At 41.7% G+C, this 19,631-nt stretch overlaps 1 protein-coding gene across 3 annotated transcripts in view; it reads right to left on the bottom strand.

The window, feature by feature from the left end:
• LOC108131997 (homeotic protein female sterile) overlaps nt 1–19,631 on the bottom strand; it is a 67,395-nt gene that overhangs the window by 33,814 nt on the left and 13,950 nt on the right. Inside the window, exon 1 of one of the 3 annotated variants that reach the window (XM_070277997.1) lies at nt 16,502–17,098. The exons of 1 other annotated variant lie outside the window; for it this stretch is intronic. The gene's annotated coding sequence lies outside the window, so the exon portion shown is untranslated. Of the gene's footprint in view, nt 1–16,501; nt 17,099–19,631 lie in introns of those variants that run through there. One more of the 3 variants, XM_017251169.3, reaches the window with a different exon arrangement.

The following is a 19,631-nucleotide window of genomic DNA, read 5'->3' as shown; positions in this document are numbered from 1 at the left end:
CACAAACTGCAGCTAAATGGCGACTGATTACTGGCTTTGAGAGCAGTTGCACCTGCCAGCATCGGGAGTAAGTGCCCTGGCTGGAAATATAAAAAATAAATGTCTTCCCCAAAAGCCAAATATCGAACACGAATGGACATCCTCCGGCCTTTCATTTTCGATAATCAAGCCAAATATTGATCCATAACCTCGCCGCAAAAGTTGAAAAAACATCCAAACTGAAACTGAAACAAAGAGATGTTTTCCCAATAAACACAAAAGTCAGTGCGAGCGGAAATGTCAACATGTTCTGCCAAAGAAAATAATTTCCATGTTTTATATTGGAACACTGTGTATTTCATATTGGAATATTGTATATTTTATACATTTTTTATCTCCAAACAGAAACAGCAACGAGCCAGAGCCAGAGGCGCTGACATTAAACACAAATTGGCGGGTTTTAAGGACGGATTTAAAGTGTCCTGGCGCACTTTTTCAGGCACGCTGACTTTTAATGTTTGCTAATTACTGGCGGGTTAATCTTTTGGAAATATCAGTTCTGTTTGGCAAAGGACAGTTTTTTAATAAAACTTTTTATTAAAGTCACTGTCAATTAATGATGTTGTTTATTTTAATCTTGTATCGCAACATCTTTTGACAGTTAACTGGTGGGGTTTTGGGGAGCATTTTAATACATTCTTTAAAAGGAACTCTTTGGGGCGTATTGAGTATCTTTTAAAAATTTAATTTTGGTAAATTTGCATTAATCTTAAGTGCTTTTGTGCTAAGATCATATTTTCAATTCATAACAAAATGGCATAATTATTTTAAATATTACAGAATTTAGAAGATATAATTACAAATCAGTAAAGAACGCTTGTATTATTGTATTGTATAGTATCAGAACGCCTTGTATTATTAATTTGTATTCCTTTGTGCACAAGATGCTCTCTTAGCAAGTTTAAAGCGTAAGGTAAGACCAGATAAGATCTTAGTAAGATCTTAGTAAGGTAACTTTTAGTTAGATTACTCTTTAATTTACTCTTTAATAATATAGCTATTTTGTTTGCTGGAAAATGAGGAAATATCTCCTCAATAGAAAATGTATCGTAAAAGTATTAATTATTGAAATTTATCTTTTAGCTTAATTTATCTTTACTTTTAATTATAATAATCTAGATTCTTGAATAACATATCATTGTTAATGATAATAATAATTGCTAAAATATCTAGGAGACTTACTTTCTTTGTAAGTTCTTGAGAGAAATACCAAATATATTCGGAAATGGCTGCTTAATTTTTTCTGAAGGGTCTGGAACTTCATAAGGTGGAAGTGAAGGAGGATCGGAACTTAAAATATCCCAATTGTTCAAGCATTGAACACTATTTTTTATAGAAATTCTTAAGTTAGAGTTTCAAGGGATCGGACCCATGAAAATATGAGATAAACAGCATAATCTAAAACCGATCCCCGACAGCCTACAAAAATATGTACTCAAGTGGTGCGCTTATCGTACTGGAGAAAGGGTCGCATAGCAGGTCAGCGTGCAGTGCGTTGACAAGTAGTTTTAAATAGTTTTAAGATTCTCATATATCGTACTTATAAGAGAACTTTACCAAATAAAATCAGTTTCCAAAAGGAGCTCATTGGAGTAAGACCTATTTATTTAGGGCTCCTCGTAACACCAATTGTATTGTTATACATATACACCTGTATATGTATGGTTGAAATATGTATAACCACATGGAGAACTACTCCCATGTAACACACATACATATAAATACTCTATACTTTTGGGAACTTTTTCCAATTTCCGAAAAAGTATTTTGTTTTTTTGTGCAAAAATGACCTTAGTATGGCAATTATAAAGTACAAAATATTCAACAATTAATCTCCAGCGTTGCCTCATAAATTAAATACACAAAAGGTGTTAATAATTGTAAAACAATCGGTGTTGTAATTCTGGAGGCATCGACCCTAAAATAATAAGTTGCGAGGAAAAAAACCACAGAGTTCAAGTATAAACGCCCTAAAAACGTGTATGGGGATATTAGTCACTCGAAATATAAACAAAAATGTAATCCCCTAGCCTAGATTCTCGACTGAATGATACCCGGTACTCTTATATTGCACTCCAATGCTTCAGGTTTAGGGCTCTAAGGCTTTCCTCTTAATTAATCAATAGATTTCCATATATATTTAACATTCATAAAATAGTATCCTAGAAAAGAAATTCATAGATTTAATTTCATACTTCTAGGTGCCTCATAACAAGCCAGGATGAGAGAAAAAGCCAGTAACTCGTTTAGAAATCTACCTATTTGTCTGAATTTGGGTTTGTAGATACAAATAGACCTTTGAACTAGGCTGGGGAGGAGATGATATTGGTGGGAGGTGATTTCTTTAGCGAGTTGGACACTTACACACAAAAACCATATACCTTATAACTCTTCTAGTGCCGGGTATGATGACGAATGCTTCCTTCTCCAATACCTCCTCTTTAGAAGCTCCCTCGAATTCCGTATTTTCAACAAATTCCAATTCCAATAATTGAGATGAGTGCACTTGGCATAAATATTTCAGCGAATTGCATTTATTTGGGTCCCCGACTCGTGCGGAGTGCGTCCGGCCAGGCACCTCCTCGATTTAAGAATTTACTTCTGGCCGCTGGGAACTGGCTGCTGGCCAAAGCGGAAAGACTTTGTTTGGCTTTTGATTACGCCGAATAGGAATCTATATATTCCGGAGCAGACCATATGCGAGGTGGCACGCATGAGCGGAATTGCGAGCAAAAATAAGTGAGGCACTCGCAGCTGACCGGCCAGACGCATTCCGGCGAAGCGGACTCAGGGTCTCTTCTGGCTTTGTCTCCGGCCTGGTTTGTCAATCACTTCAGCTTTGGCCAAGTTGATATTGCAGTTGCAGTGCCCGATATGGCGGGCATATAATATACCGATCGAATATAAGCAGCATAAGCAGAACAGCGACGAGCTGCGACTCGGTAATTGTGCAATTGACGCCCCGGCAGGCGTTCGCTGCAGTTGCACATTTATTCTGTTTTCTTAATTATTCCTCTGCTCCTAATTGAGTTATTGTCTACTCGAGACTGCCGACCGGCATTGAATTAATAATTGTCCGATGGCTTGCACAACTGGCGTTGCAGTGGGCCCTCGAGCTCAGCAATCGGTTCTGATTGGCCAACAAAGGATGTGGTGATTCAGCCACTGGGCGAACAAAGACCCCAAATAGGAATGAATCATTTGAAGAACTCAGATATAGATTACTTGGACTCTAAGACTCTGAGTCTCCCAACCACCTGCCAGCCTAATTGGCCCCCACCTGCTTCCCCCTCCCAGCCAGTGACTCGACCAAAAAGTCGAATGTCTGTTTACGTCGAGCGTGGAGTGGTGAGTGGCCTTCCCTCCCACCCACTCCGTGTCTGGACTTACGCAATTCTACGATTCGCCTCGATGACTTCATTAGCGCTGGCTTGTAAAATAAATTCAAATTACACACGAAAATGGGTAAAATCGAGACCCAAACAGAAACAATCGACAGCTACAGAGTCGGGCTGGCTGGCACACAAATAAAATATTAATTTATGCCGCCGTTCAAGTTCAAAGTCAGGGCCAGGCAGCCTCTCTCCCGCGAAGACCCTGGGCATCGAGTACTGAGATTAATTGTCATATCTTCTGACTTTTGACTAAAATGGCATTAAAGGAGAGGGCATTTAGGCTCAAATAGATGGGAGAATGTGGTACAATAAGAGGTATTTGTTGGCCTTTATTCGAGGCTTGTCTGAGTGCCGTTCAACCCACAACAGCAGGTGCAGCTACCCCAGCGGAAGGCCTGTTCTTTGTGGCCCAGAGTTCTTATCAAGAAGTCGACCTGCCACCCAGACACTGGCGCTTTCCTGGCCGGGCCAGAAACCTGTTAATGTCAGTCGCTGGCGGGAGCAGGTGATTATGCAAAAATGCAAAAAATTGTTAATTGAAAAAGCTAGCAAGGCGCAGAAGCGGCGACTTAAACACAAGCCTTCTCTATTTAATTAATTATTAATTATTCAAAACTAAAAAATGAAGTAATTTTTATAGGAGGGTAGTATACTTGACCAAAGCAGAGGTAGTGGAAGCCGGTACTAACTGCCACCATGGCGTATGCGTAATATTCGGCATGGCAGGCACGCGCTAGAGCCCCGATCCCCCCTCAACCATCCACTCGCCATGCAAATCTGCTGCGCCGCGAAATTGCATTGTATTTGCGCCTCGAGAACTGTCAACAGATTTGTAAAATTTTTGTACTGGCCCGACGGTGAGGGGGCTGCGGGTGGCCGGCCGTTGAGTGGCTGGGGTCAGCGCGAGTGGCTGTCGTTGCACTCGAGGCCCTGAATTGTTTATGAAACGGCACTGCACCCCTGCCACCCACGACCCAGACGACCACGGACCACTCCCCACCTCGGCCCCTCCCAGGCCACCGACTTCCGCACAAAAATCGTTACAGTTCCGCCTGATTGGGGGGCGCAGGTGCTGGCGCGCATCTTAACGATCGCCGCGGCTAACCGCGAAAATTGCGTTAAATGCGTTGTGGGTTGTGTTGCACAACCAGAGCCGAAGGTCAGTCGGGGAGAGGCTCAGACACTCGAAAACAGTGGGTTGTAGCTAGGAGTATCAATAGTCTTGCAGGAATTTGGATAAAAAGATATGTAGAGTGAGGGGCAATGCTTTGAATTCAATAGTTATTGGTTTTGTTATTTACCTACTTTTGTTTCTGATGATTTATTGTATTTAATAATTTATTTTTAAGTCTTTAGATCTTTAAACCTTTAACCCAATCATTCCAATCGCTCTGTTGGATTACCCTCACACCTTAAGCTACAAAGTAACCCGTAAATCTATCGAATCCAATACTCAAAACCTTCAAAATGGAATGTGAATTGGCAGGCTACTTTCTTAAAATACAAAGTTAAGGTTTATTCAGAAAACAATTTTTTGTTAAATAACAATTAGCTTTTAGCTTAAAACCTTAAATGAATTTGAATTTTTTTTTATTTCAATAAAAGGTTGAAAAAGCCGTTTACTTTGAACGGGAGCCGTTGTTTTATAAAATTAAGATGAAGTATGAAAGTAAAAACGGGAGCACGTTACTTTTAAATTTTGTCAAAAAAAAAAGTAATTAACTTTTAAGAGTGAATATATGACCTTGAATGAAATTAACATATGACATTATTAGCATATCAGCATATCCATTTTCTATTGAATATATCTAATTTAGACCTCGCTACAAGTGCTATATCCACTAAGATGGTTTAGTTTTGTAAACTGCTCTACCTTTAATAATATTAATAATAATAATATGAACTGTAACACTAAATATCCCACTTTAAAAAAATTCATATCTATGTTTTAAAATTTAAATGATTCCTAATTATACTCAGGATTCTAATTCTAATTCTAAACGTATTTAATATCTAGGTTTTAAAATAACAAGTTTTTTGTGAAGCACTGGGTATGGATAGCTTTGAAAACCAATCAGAGGTATGGATATATTTTAAAACTAATCTGAGGACCTAAACCCACTAATGAAAGAAACTGAAATATTATTTTGTGGAATTTATCAGTACCTACACTCACAAAATAATCAACTTTATTTATAGATTATAAAATAATCACATAATAAGAATTTATTATAAGAATCCGGAGAATTATAATAATAAATAATAAGAATTATTAGAATCCAAAGACTAAATATCTGGATATAGCTCATTGGAAAGCCATATTATTAGTATATATTAGTATTATTATTAGTAGATACAACTAACCATCTCTCTAAGGGGAGAAACTAGCTCTAGGAGAAACTAACATCGAAGGTTCAAGCCTCCAAGGTCCATAGCTTCAAGCAAGTTATTATTTGGGGATTAAACAAGATCTGGTCTTGACATAAAAATGAATTGAAACAATTTAGTTACTTTCGGAAATCTCAAGGTGGATTCAATATTGTTGCCGAGTGGAGAGAGATAATCATTAGATGGGAGTAGTGCCTTTCTCTCCTTCAGATATGTGGGGAATTTATTCATAATTTATTTCATAATTGTCTAAAAGAGGGAAGTGGTTGTTTCTTGAGGAAGTGCATGTTTCATGTCGAATCCTAAGGAGTAATACTATTATTTTTAGCGAGATCTTGTTTTGATTCTTTGAGCTTTGATGACTTAGATTATTTTAATATATTCTTGGAGAGTTCTAGAGTCTTATTCCACATTTATTTAAGAAGCAGCTATTTATTAAATAGATAGAAGATAGTCTTTGGGATTATTGTTAATTTTATATAACTAATATGTAAATATGTATGTATATAAAATATACCCTTTTATAAAAATATATATAAATATTTACAGAATTTTTAAGATCCTAGAGCGATTTAAAATGTATGCTTTTCGTAAAAGTGTTTCCCCAAAAGATGTTTTTCGCGCCGCACCCCAATGTTTGGTTTTTATGAGCACGCGCCTGCCATTTGGGCGTTGGGGCATTCCCTCATCTGCTCACTTGCTCCAGCAGTCAGTCACTCAGTCCCTCAGTCAGTCATTCAGTCATTCAGTCACTCAGCCATTGAAGCATCCAGAGAGGCAGCCACGAGTCAAAGTACTCGGCGGACCCAGCTGGGACCCTCTTCCTTGTTCGGCTCAGAAATAATAAAAACGCGGCAGCGCGGGGCAACTGCAACAATAACGGACACCGCAAGCCCCGTAAAGTGCATTCACCCAAGCAGGGCAAGGAGCTCCGAACAGGTGGAGGGCGTGGCGGGAGGCTGCAGCAAGGAGCGAGACCCGCAGAAGCATGCTTACGTGCGGAGACCAAAACAAAGGAGTCCGAGGAAACAAAGAAATGGGAGGGAAAGGCGTTTTGTTTTTCGGTTTGTCTCACTTCATTGCACTCTCTCAAGGAGGGCGAGTGAGAGAGAGCGAGAGGCCGCGAAGAAAGGCGAAAGCAATGGCGAAACGGGCAAAGAGAAGGGAAGAGTTTATTTTTTTTTTTTTTTTTTTTTTTTTTTTTTTTTTTTCGCGGTCTTTCAGAATTTGGAAATGGCTTGTGCATCAATAAGAGCATCAGCTAGCATTCCTGTATTCATCATAAAGCTTAGAGGCCCAGACGACCGAGGGGCGCTCAAGAAACGATTTGTTAGAGTATATTAAGTTATTTGTTAATTATTAAGCTAAGAGGAGTTAGTAAGGAAATTTAAAATTCTATATTTTAAATTAGATGGACAGGAAAGAGATGTAATAGAGTAGAGACCATTGTAGTTCGAACATAATACCCTAAAAGGGTCATGCAGTGCATATGTCGAACTACAACGGCTAAGGAACAGAGGACTAAAGTTTCGAGTCCTTCTATTAGGAATGTTGAAATTTAAGCGTGTTAGTAAATGCTGGCTATCTACATCCCCGTTGATAAGGTTTTGCAGAAAAACTACACCGAGCATTGTCCTACGATTTGTTAAGCTAGGTAAGTTAATAAGTAAAAGTCTGCTACTGTAGGATGGAAGCTGAAGATTTGCATCCCAGTATAGACCTCTAAGTGCAAATATTAAAAAGTTCTTTTGTACGGATTCTATGCGGTCCTTATGTACTCCATATTGGGGACTCCAGACACATGAACCGTACTCTAGTATCGGACGGACCAAAGAAATGAATAAAGTTTTGGTTATATAGGGGTCATTAAATTCTTTTGACCACCTTTTAATAAAACCAAGGACTCCTTTAGCCTTATTAACCATTAAGGAAATATGGTCGGCAAATTTAAGTTTTATGTCTAATAGGATGCCGAGATCATTAACCTGGGTTAATTTTTCTAAGGCAATCCCATTAATGGAATACGTAGCTTGCAGAGGGCAAGAACGATAAAAAGACATATGCTTGCATTTTGATCCATTAAGTATTAAATCATTAGCCAAACACCATTTTTGAAAGTTATCAAGGTCAGACTGAAGACTGCATTGGGCAGAGATGGATTTATACTGAAGACAAAGCTTTACATCATCTGCATACATAAGAACTAGAGAGTTCGTTAAAGCAGGGGGCAAGTCGTTTATAAAAAGCGTAAATAATAACGGGCCAAGATGACTTCCTTGAGGGACGCCGGATGTAGCACGGACCAGACGGGACTGTATGTTTTTAAATAAGACTCTTTGTGTCCTTCCATCTAGGTAGCTGGAGATCCACGTTAAGAGGTCTTTAGGAAAACCCAGCATATTCAGTTTACTCAACAAAAGTGAGTGATTAACTGAATCAAATGCTTTGCTGAAGTCTGTGTAAATTACATCGGTTTGATATCCCTTACAAAAGCCGTCTATGACAAAGGATGTCAACTCCAATAAGTTTGTGGTGGTGGAGCGACGCTTAATAAAGCCATGCTGACAAGGAGTGATGATCGAAGAGCAAAGGTGTTGCAAATGAGGGGTAATTAATTTTTCAAATAACTTTGGAATTGCCGACAACTTAGAGATGCCTCTGTAGTTGGCAGCCTCGGACTTTTTCCCCTTTTTATGTAGGGGAATTATAAATGATTCCTTCCACTTAAGGGGAAAAATCGAGGTTTCCAAAGATAAGTTGAAAAGTCTTAGAAGAGGTTTGCACAGAGCCCTGGCGCAGTATTTTAGCACACAGCCTGGTACTCCGTCGGGGCCTGGCGAATAAATGGGTTTTACCCTTAAAAGACCAGATAATAAGTTGCTCTCAGAAAAAGACGGACAGAAAATAAGATTTGCTGCTTGAATGTTATATGCATAAGGCTGATCAGTCAATTTAGGAGGAGAATAAGTTGTTTGAAAAAATTCTGCGAATAGATCGGCAATGGCCTGATCCGAAGTCGCAGAGGAATTTTCAAACATAAGCAGAGGTGAAAAAGATACGTGTTTACGCTTAGTGTTTACAAAATTATAAAACTGCTTTGGATCCTGAGTAAATTGAATCCGGCAGCGGTCAATATAATTCCTATAACATTCAGCGTTATGCACGGTAAAATTCGACCGAGCTAGTAGGTATCTTGAGAAATCAACACTACTGCAGGTTTTTTTATATTTAAGTAAAAGCTTATTTTTTTTATTTTTTAGGTTAGTGAGGGACCTTGTATACCAAGGAGGATTTGTTGAAGCGGACGGATGTTTCCAAGGTAGCAATTGAAGTCATGGCCAAAGGGGACGGGCATATGCGAAGTGTGAATACCCTACGCGCAGTTTCTTGAAGATTTATTAATATTCGAATTAAAATTACTATCTGTCTTAAATTACTCCATTAACTCTCTTAATCATTTACTAAATAATTTAAATGTATAATTAAATGTAATTCCTTTTGGAATAATAATTTTTAAAATTATAAAGCAACATAGCACCCAAACAAAATAAAAATTCCAGCCAGACAAAGGATAAAGTTGTGTATGGAAATGGCAGGGACACTGCAGGCAAGCAGGAGAGCGGCGCTGGAAGGTCCTATTTTCGCCATGTGGCAGTTTGGCAAAACTTTATGGCCAAATTTGTTAAGCAAACAGAAGCCGCTCTCCAAACCCCGCTCCACCCCCTCCAAGATAAGAGCGTTAAAAAGTTCGCTGCTGCGGGGCGAGAGAGCGGATGCGATTCTGGCTGCCAGCTGTTTAATTAGTTGCATCACCCGGCCCGCGCTGCAGGCTCCAATGGCCCAATGCCTAATAAACTTCTCCGTTCGCAGCCTTAAAGGCCTTCACCCCCTTCGTCAGCCACCCACTTCCGCCGCCCCTTCCAGCGGCGAGGGGCTGCCATTCCACTCGCTGCATTTTACGAGCGCATCCATGAAATATTTAAAAAGCTTTGTGTAACAAGATTTGTTTATGCCGGCCGCGATCTCGGCAGGGGAGGAGCAGGAGGCGGAGGGAGCCGCCTAAAGAGTGCACTGAGAGAAAGTCTAGGGGGTTATGAACATATAAGAGGCTCTAAGGAGTATGGAGCTAGAATACCATAAGATGGAGCATGTAGGTTTTATTCTAGAGGTCCAATTATTTTATTTAAATTATTCTAAAAATCAACAAATTCAGGTTGCAACTAAGTAGTCTTTATAAGTAGAGTATAGTGGTAGAAGCTTAAAGACTAAAGAAGTACCGGGTACCATATAGCCGTCATTTATGGTTTCATTCTTAAGAAAAAATCGAAAAATTGCGTCAAGGTTACAATGAATAGGAAGAAAATTTGAGAACATTTTCCTCAGAGATCTATATCTATTATTATTGAATATATAAGAATCGGGAATGATATAAATTCCGGATATCATACTATATTTATAATGTATAAATTCAATACTAAACCCATTCTTATATTTATTCAAATGAACAAAAATGTATCATCTATAAGATAAAGATCAACGAATATGACCAAATTATGAGCCAATTTTGTTCAGATATCTACTATATGTACATATAAGAATCGGGGAGGAGAAGACTACCGGCAGGGTTATAATATAGTTAATATTATTTATATGCATAAATGCATACATTACCCTTATAAGTTACTGCAATAAATATGTACATATAAAGATTCGTGTGGGGAAATGGTAGCTTTTCTTATTTTAGTTCAAGGGAAGAACAATACATAGTTCTATAGAGTAACTTCAACTAATTAGCTTATATTTAATAACAATATACAATGTAGCTTTTTTTTCATGTTCTTATTTGAGAGGGAAAGGATAACTATAATGAAAATTATGATACTAGTTTGATCAACATATAAATACTCGTATATTAGGATTGGGAATAGCCATTTTTAGACCCAGTACTCGTAGATTACAAGGATATATTCTTTTAATTTGAAGAAAGAACAGTTTTAATAATGTTACTGCAATGGAGAACCTTTTTTATAACCTAATTTCATCCAGAAATCTATAAAATATGGGAGGATATGAAAGCCCCATATCATGTTGTCAACACTATATCCGACATTCCCTTTTTTCAGTTCAAAGGAAAATTGTAAAGACAATGAAAATGTTGTTTAGAGATCTATAAAATTATAAGAATCGGGAAATAGACAAAATATTACTTAATAAATTATTATTAAATAATAATATATTTATAATATTAATAAATCTACATATTATAGTATACATTTTTTGCCTTTGATTCGAGGGACGAGGAATTTATCAATTCCTATACGGTATGGTACTTGTAGGATTATTGGAATAATATTCAATATGAACTGTATATATTAATACATACAAATATAATGGTTCATATGCATATATAATGACACTTATGGAGTACTTTTATAGAGATCTATGAACTCTGTGAGCTTTAAAATGCATGGTTTTTGTGAAAGTGCAGCTGAAGACGGAATCTTGAGACCGGGATGGGGCTTAGGCTGATGGCTGGTGGCTGGGGGCCGGAAGGCAGCGAAAAGTTTCTTCTTTGGGGTATGTCGAGCACAATGTTGTTTGGGCCGGGCACATAATTGCATATTTATAACTCCGACAAGGCGACGTCGCAGTGGCATGGATGGGAGGCTGAAGGTTGGGGGCGGGGAGGTTGGGCAGCAAATTAAGCGCAGCCCGGGGAGCCCTGCTCCGCTGCTCCATTGTGAGGGGCAATTAATGAAGCATTTCTGTTGACTCCGGCTCGGGCCTGGCTGGCAGGGGATGAGCTCGTCGTTGACTTTCGGCGGGCCCATTGAATAACCATGACAGGGCCCTTTGGAACAGGTCTTTCTTGCAAATTGATTTAAAGTGGCTAGCTGTGAGGTAGCTCTAAGGTTGAACGTGTGGCTGGCTCTCTAAATAAATAAATTTTAATCCAAATCCCAGCACATTTTCAGGAAAAAATAGCCCTTTTAATTCCGCTGTTCATCCGCTGTTTACATTCAATATTTTTCGCAAATCAATTTAGCATTTCCCCCGCGGACCTGCCACGCCCCGCTCGCCCCCACAAGCACTGCAATTAAATATTTTATCGGGGAAACCGAAAATGAATTAACTTTTTGCGCCGCCCGTGATTTGCATGTCCAATTGTGTCAATGAGAGCCCGGGCTGTAAGCGCTTCAATAAATCACGAATTAATGATTTTCCAGCCAAATTGTAAATAATGGAGAGGCGAAAAAAAAACACAGTGTTTGTAAGCGAATAAATTAAAATTATTCAGAATACATGACCAATAAATAGAAGCACTAAAAAGGCCATAGTGGCACGAGGTGGGGGAGTGGAAAATTTATTGAAGGATGCGAGTACTGTAGTCGTTTGCATAATGACTCGATTCGGTAAGAGCAGTTCATTAGAGTCGCAAACCAGTTGCAGCACTCGCCGCTGAATAATTAATGCCAGAAACGACTGAATTCGACTCAGAATTCCGCGTAATCACCCCAGAAAATATTAATAGCCCAAGTGCTTCCGACGCTGACCCTGGTCCGGTCAGCTCCTCCCGGGCTATCGGGCCCGCGCCTCTTATCAGCCCGGTTTCATTGCCAAAGGCTGAGAGCAGCCCTACTTTGTGGCGCGGCGAGACTCGAATTCAATTACCAAGAGCACTCGGTGGGATGATCGAGGCGAGGGACTTGAACTTGCCCCCCGAGGGGATCAGAGGTCGGTGCGTGACGCACTTCCTTGTTTTCGCAACAAATTGCAGCTTTTAAGGTAAGCCTGCCTGGCTGACCACGCCCTTTAAGTGCATCCAAGGGGCTGGAGAATATTCGTGAGCACATCTGTGCTATAAGTGCGTGCTTATGAAAACATTTACGGCGTTGGGCAGCAGCGGAGGGGCCTCCGAGGGGCGAGGAACTGCAACCGGCCCGGTCGGGAAAAACGTGATGCGAGTGAAAGCCAAGTGAGCCAAGGAAACGGCTTTCTTTTCGCCAGCAGTTACAGCTTACAAGTTACAAGCTCGCAAGACACCAGATACAAGATACAAGATACTCACGCACACATTCACTTTCGGCCACAAACAAAAGTTGGCCAAGTGCCGCAGAAATGCATTTGTTTGAATTTGCGGCAAGAAAGTGGGTCATAGTGGTGGGGGCATTATGATAAATGAAAGGCAGTTGCCCCTCCAGAGGGACTCTGCAACAAGGTCGGTCTCCCGAAGGCATCCTACTGATTAGATACTGTATCTGCAGACTGGAAAGTCCACAGCGATAAGGCCGTCTATCTCGATAAAGTTTATTATCCCAGCCCTCGATATGCAGTTCTGGGTTCGAGCCAAGAAGCTGGCAGATGGCCAATAAGGAAGCGGAACAAGTTAATGAAACCCGGTGATATATGGGAGAACCAGCCGCTCAGAACAGAACAGGTCTAGTCGGTACTTGAGGTGGTAATTGTTGTGGAAGAGGAAGTGAGTGCTTATCGCCGGAGATTAAAACGCGAAATATGCCGAAAATACAATCTGCTGGTAATCTCAGAGCTCAGAGTTACAAAATAGCCGGCGACCTTGGGCTTGTAACTGATAACTGCGAGCATTACAGCCCACTGCCATTATCAGCCAGGCCGGGCAGGGCAGGGCAGTGCAACACCCACACGGGGTTAACGATCAGGGGGGCGACTCGGCAATTATACAATTAACCTAACAAGGGTGTCGGCTAGGCGGGGGCGGTTGGCGGTTGGCGACAGTGGAATTTATTTGCAATAACGATAATAATTAGAAATTCAAATTCGATAAACGCTAAAAGGCAAAACAATAAATAAGAGGCGGCTGGGCAGGGGGAGGGGGGTGGCGAATAGAAAAACTCATAAATAACCCGCAGATCTGGGAGCCATTTGCATAGATTAGTCCCAGCAGAAACCAGCTGCCAGGTACTGGATCCAGGGAGTGGATCGCGAAGAATCTAATAGAACAACTACTGGCTGCTGGCTGCTGGAGGAGGAGGGAGTGTACTCGAGTTGGACTCCCCCCCTCCCAAGAGAGACTGGCCGCCTGTTTGCCTTCTCGCAGTGGACTCTCTTGGCCTGGCCAAAACCAGTTTCTCTCTGGCTCACGCATTTCGGCCTGGCCATAAAGCCCCGAAAACAAGCGGCGCATAGAGAACAGCTCTGCGGTTACAAATTCTGTTTTTTTGCGTTTCTGTTTCTGCCTCTGCCTCTACCTCTGCTTCTGGCCATTTCTGGCCGTTTCTTGCCGTGTTAGCTGAAAAACAGAAATCGCAATCGCAAAACAACAGTAGAGAGCTCTCGAGAGCTGGAGAAGGGGGCTCTTATCTGCACGGGTGACTTGCTTTCTGGCCAAGATGCCCGTCACTTTTGCGACTCTACCTGTTGACTTCTAGAAGCTCCCACAACAATGGCAATTGCGAACTTACAGTACAGGTGGGAATATGGTGGGACTACAGTGGAGATTGGGCTCATGGTCCAGCAGCGACGATCGAATCAACCCACTGCCGTGGGCTACAAGATACATATGCTAATGGACCGATGCTCGGGTCAGGGGATGGCTCGAAATCGGGGGCGGTTGCCTCAGTATCTCAGCCATTATCTGTGGCTTTGATCCCAATTTTGTATCTTTTTCGAGCTCAAGTGCACTGCAGAGTTACGTAAGCCGCCGAAACTAGTATTTATTTTATGGCCTGATATTAATAGACTCTCTGACTAGCTGGGAGTGTTTACTTGCGGTGCTAATTGTTATGCTTGGATCGAAAAACAGCCGAAATTAGCATTAAATTGGTTCCGGCCATTCGGTTAGTAGTGCCAGACCCTCCATTCCCCGCCAAGGTAAACAAAATTTAAATACCCTACTTTACATAAACAGACATAGGCTCGGAGTGACATCTTTCATGAATATTAAAACCCAACAAGGTATGAGTTCTCTATAAGGGCTTGGACTGTACTAACTGGTTGGGGTTCAGTTCGGTTTCGTTGGCTGATTAATGGCTCTGGCCAGGCACGTTCTACTCAGAACCGGACGATCCTAGGCTCAGGTCTAATAGCTGGATTTGCCTGCTATTATGGCAGGTCGTGACTCCAAGCCTCTATGCAAATGTGGCGCACTTGGAAGCCCTGCCCCAGTGAGTCACAGCTGGCCGGGGTCTAATCTTTGGAAACTTTTCAGGCCGGGGATGGGTGGCCCTCGATTAGATAAGCAAATTTTATAGTGCCTTCGGGCGGCATCCACTGCCAACTCCGTCCGCCAGTGATAATGCTGCTAATTGTGGCCCGGACTGGGTCTAGGGCCTGGGTCTCCGAATCCGACTGGCCAATCAATCAATGAATGGGCTTTGTTTTTATTCGCGGAATACATAATTTGGCCAGGCACGAGTCCATTGTTTCGGGGGAATGGAATATTTCAAGTAGTGCTAATATATTTAGACTATATAGCAGACTTACATGCGAGCTTACATCGATATTACCTGTTAAAAGTTAAAAGTTAATAACAATTCATAGAGACAATCGCTTTTACGGCCGAGCAGTCGCTAAAAATAGGACCCCGCACCATAAAAACCAGCGACCGAGCCCACAACTCACCGATTCCGATCAAGGTGTTCATATATCGGCTATATCGGCTACATCGGCGCGCCGCCAATTAATTATGATCGAGAACACATGGTTTATGGGCCGGGGAACCAGTTTCCAGCGGAGTGTGTCTGTCAGCCCCGGGCCCTCTCGGTCCCGGGAAAGCAATTGTTAACAATGGATCCGGGGAGTACTCCCCCTCCCGAAATATGGCCAGAATAGTCAGTCATCTTTCGTGAAAATCGAATCAGATCAGCGTTTGGGTTTAATTATAGCCTTACTGGCGGCAATCGATTAACGAATTAAATATAGAAACCGCACTGGGGGCGGGCCAGATCAACAGGGGGACTGACTGACTGACTGCCTGCGACTGGGGGTTCAAGTGGATTTATTGCACTTTGCAGCCCTGATACAGTGCATCAGCAATTAAGCACACGCGTCGCGCCTGAAAACCATTCAATGTCAGCCAGCGAAATCAATGGGGATCAGAGGGCGCGCCGAGCTCCACATTCCCAAATTCGAGTCAGAGCATTACCTATTCCAACTTGTTAGAAAAGCCACTTTTCAGAATCCGAATTTCGGCCTGGCAACGCCGCCTGGCCTGGCCGGAGAGCGCCTGCAGTGGGTTTGTTTGGAAACAGTATTGTTTACGATTTGGGCAGCGAGCACTGGCAGCACTGCCAACAGTGCCAGGCCTGGGCTGGCAAATGCGAAAGGCTGTTGGATTCAATTAGCGGCTGGCAAGGCCCTAAAACCGAGTTATAACTGTTTTCCTTGTTTTTTTTCGCCTTTTGTTAGAACCAGAGTGCTAAGCAACTGGCGCGGCACAGCTGACGGCGCGCTCTCTCCGCCGCGCTCTCGGGCCTCTCACCAACACAGCTGGAGCTTTGCGGCCATTGAGAAAATAAAAGCAAATAACAAAAAACAGGCAAAATAAAAAAGAAGAAACAAATTTCGCAACGCCCCGAGATTTTAGTGCTGTCTCGTTTTTCTCACAAAAATAATAATAATAAAGTTAACGCTGACGACATTGTGCGCCCATTAACACGATTTGTCGTATGTTTTCGACTCTTTTTCTTGGTGGCTCTTACCTCTCTATTCTATTATTGTTGCAGTGGGGACGGATGAGAAGGAGAAGCGAGAGTGGGGAACGAAGTGCACAAGACTTTCACAAAAATAAACTCGAAGCGAGCGAAAAAAAAAAACGAAAACATTTATTTGCATTTGCTTTTCACTTGATTTCTTTCGCTCTGCACTTTCACCGCACTTTTCACGTGTTTTCCTTTCCGCTGCGCTGGAAAATTGTTTTCTTTTCGTACGCTGTTTTATCTTCTATCTGCTTTCAGCTACTTGCTATTTCTCGTATGGCTGTTTCTGTTTTTCTTCATTTTTTGGGCCATTGAGCAATATTTTTTTGTTGAGCACTAAACACACGCACACACCCGCGACGTAGGCGCACACACACACACGAACGGGCCAGTGCGCTTCTTTTTCAGCTGGCTGCACTTTTAGCCTTATTCTGCATTCTGCATTTTTCGATGGCTCATTCTCGCTGGCCTCTGCGAAATTCGCCACTTTTCGCGAACGATGTGGCCCGAAAACAAGGCAGAAATGTGATTTGGCTGCTGTTTACACACTCTGCGCTGCGCTTCTTTCTTTTCCGCCCGCTCTCCGATTGCCGATTGGAACTGAGCTGGGGCTGAGTGTTGGGCCCCCAGTGAGAGCGGGGCAGGAGAGCGTCGGCGCAGTGTTGCTTCGGTCCCAGCTGTGGGGATTATTCGAGTCGCGGCGTGCGGTCACACTGCTCCAACCAGCTGACTGCCTAGCGGTCCAACTTATTTGTATATATTATTTATGTTTTTTCGATTTTGTGTGGGTATACCGTAAACAAATTATTCTGCTGAGCACATAGTAATTGCATGACTAATGCCGAAAAAATATCATTTGATTGCGGCATGAAAACGGTTCTGCGCCACCAGAATTGATCTTGGCAGGGACACTGGGTAGCAAAAGTATCCATCCAGTGATCTTGCCTAGGATGACTTGACTTCTACATACCTTAAAAATGTTTTTATAATTATAGTTAGAAATACCAAGTGTCGTAAAATAATTTTAAAATATTCTTTCGATGCTTTTCACTAAAAATTTCACTTTAAAAATTAATATGAAGCGACGATCTTCGCAACTTGAACTTCTTAAATATTACATATACACCTTTTATTAAACTTTCATTTAGATATTATTAAAAAAAATGATAATTAAAATGTCTATTAAGAAAAGTAGTTCAATGCTTGATGATTAAATTGACAATAAAACCATCTTAAATAATTTTAAACCTTCTTCAAATGACTCTTAAATTTAAAAACCTATTTAAATAAAGTCCCTCCTCCCGAAAACTTTGAAAAATTCTGAAAAAGCTTCCCAACTCGGCAATAAGTTTAAATTATGGCCATTAAAAATGCAAGAAGCTCCTAACTGGTCCTGGCCGAGTCAGGCTTTCCAGTTGGCAAATCCGCCGTGGAACTCATTAGGCGCTCATTAAGTGCAGTCGACTGTGAATTTGGTTATTGCTCGCGAAGAGTCCTGCTCGGACTGCTTTATCCTTGCGGTGATTACTCAGGGTATTAACAGGCCTAGGAATTTAATTACTCGCCACAAGAAGCCAGCAACTGAAACAGAACCAGAAACAGGACCAACTCTGAAGGGGATGCCCGAAACCGAGGCATAAATTGGACCCTTTTCATGTTGCGTTTGCCGAATGAAAGATAACTGAAAAGCGGGTGGGGTGGGGTGGGGGGCAGGCTGGAAAATCACAGGCTGCGATTCGAAACAATGTCTTCATCCGGAGAGGTCCTGCCGGCAAATGGCAGCAATAAAATTGAAGAAATGTCCGATGGGACTGTGCAAGCGAACTCTGCCGCCTGTTTGTTCCTGTCAACTTTCATTTGTTGCCGGCCGTTGATTACATGACCTCCCTCCCCCTCCAGAATTGTACCCTGGACATGGGTATTTAAATTTTGTTTCAAATTTAAGGCAGCATTGCCCTAACTTTTCAGTGTCTGTTGGTTTTATAGCAGGGATAAAGCTAAAAAGACTTATGTATAACTGATCTTATAGTGAGTCCTTTTTAAGAAAGCTTAGTTTTCTAGTAATCTTCTGACACTGGATTCTAGATTTATGAACTCCAGAGGCTATTTCTGATAGATACTATGGAACTCTTTAGTCCCAAAGACTCAAACTGAAATATTTATAACCTCCAATTAGAGCGAAAAAGTGTCCTTTTTATTTAATTATTCCCAAATACAAGGGTATTAACAAGACTGACTCCCAAAATAAAATGATTTTTTCTTGGTTTCTCCCCTCGGTCCTCCCCTGGCAGCAGAAGTCAAGCGGAATAACAACAACATCAACACTTGGCACTGGCAGGAGCATGGGAGACATTGCAGCAGGGTCCTCTTGTTTTTGATGATGATGACAGGAGCAGCAGGAGCAGCGCCGCCGTCAACGATAATGATGCCCCCTTTCATTATTCGCAGCAAAGTGTTGCCGAGTCTATAATGAGCGCCAGAAATTCGCGGGGCACGACGAGTGGGCCAGCGGGGAGAAGAAAGCGTGGGCGGCACAGTATCCGGAGTATCAGGAGTGACACCGGGAACCATTTGGCCAAAGAGGAGCCACGTCTCAGCTTGGCCAAATGGCAAATAATTAGAAGTTTTCCAATAAAGTTTGGATTATTAAAGTGCAAACCTAGATGAAGCGGAAAATGGTTCGGTAATCGGTATTAGTTTTCCTAGCATACTTTTCAGATAAAATCCTGGAAATTGACCCTCGACCAGGTTAAGCCTCTTTCTCGCATTTTCCATAAAGTCGAGCCTTTAAGTCATCGTGTGCCCTTTCATGGATGCACCTCAGCTGCCTGTAAGCGGGCTAAGCAATCAAAGGACCAAAGATGACAAAGGAAAGGTCCGGGATGAGGTCCGGGACGTTGGACATCGGCCATACTATCAACACAACTAATCCCCGGCGCTCACAAAATGATGGACACATCTGATGGACACCCACATCTTCGCAAGGCTTCCCTCCGCACTTCATTTCCTCGCCCATCCTCGGCCTCTGTTGTTTCATTTTTTCCATTTCTGATTACAGCCTAAGGCGTACACTGTGAGAAATGGAGGTGTTTTCTAGAGATTGTCTTTTATTGCAAATTATTGTGGACATTAA

This window comes from Drosophila bipectinata, chromosome 2R, assembly GCF_030179905.1.
Source record: "Drosophila bipectinata strain 14024-0381.07 chromosome 2R, DbipHiC1v2, whole genome shotgun sequence".
Classification (NCBI taxonomy): domain Eukaryota; kingdom Metazoa; phylum Arthropoda; class Insecta; order Diptera; family Drosophilidae; genus Drosophila; species Drosophila bipectinata.
Note: the sequence above shows the minus strand (reverse complement) of the source record. Positions and strands in the feature narration are given on the sequence as shown.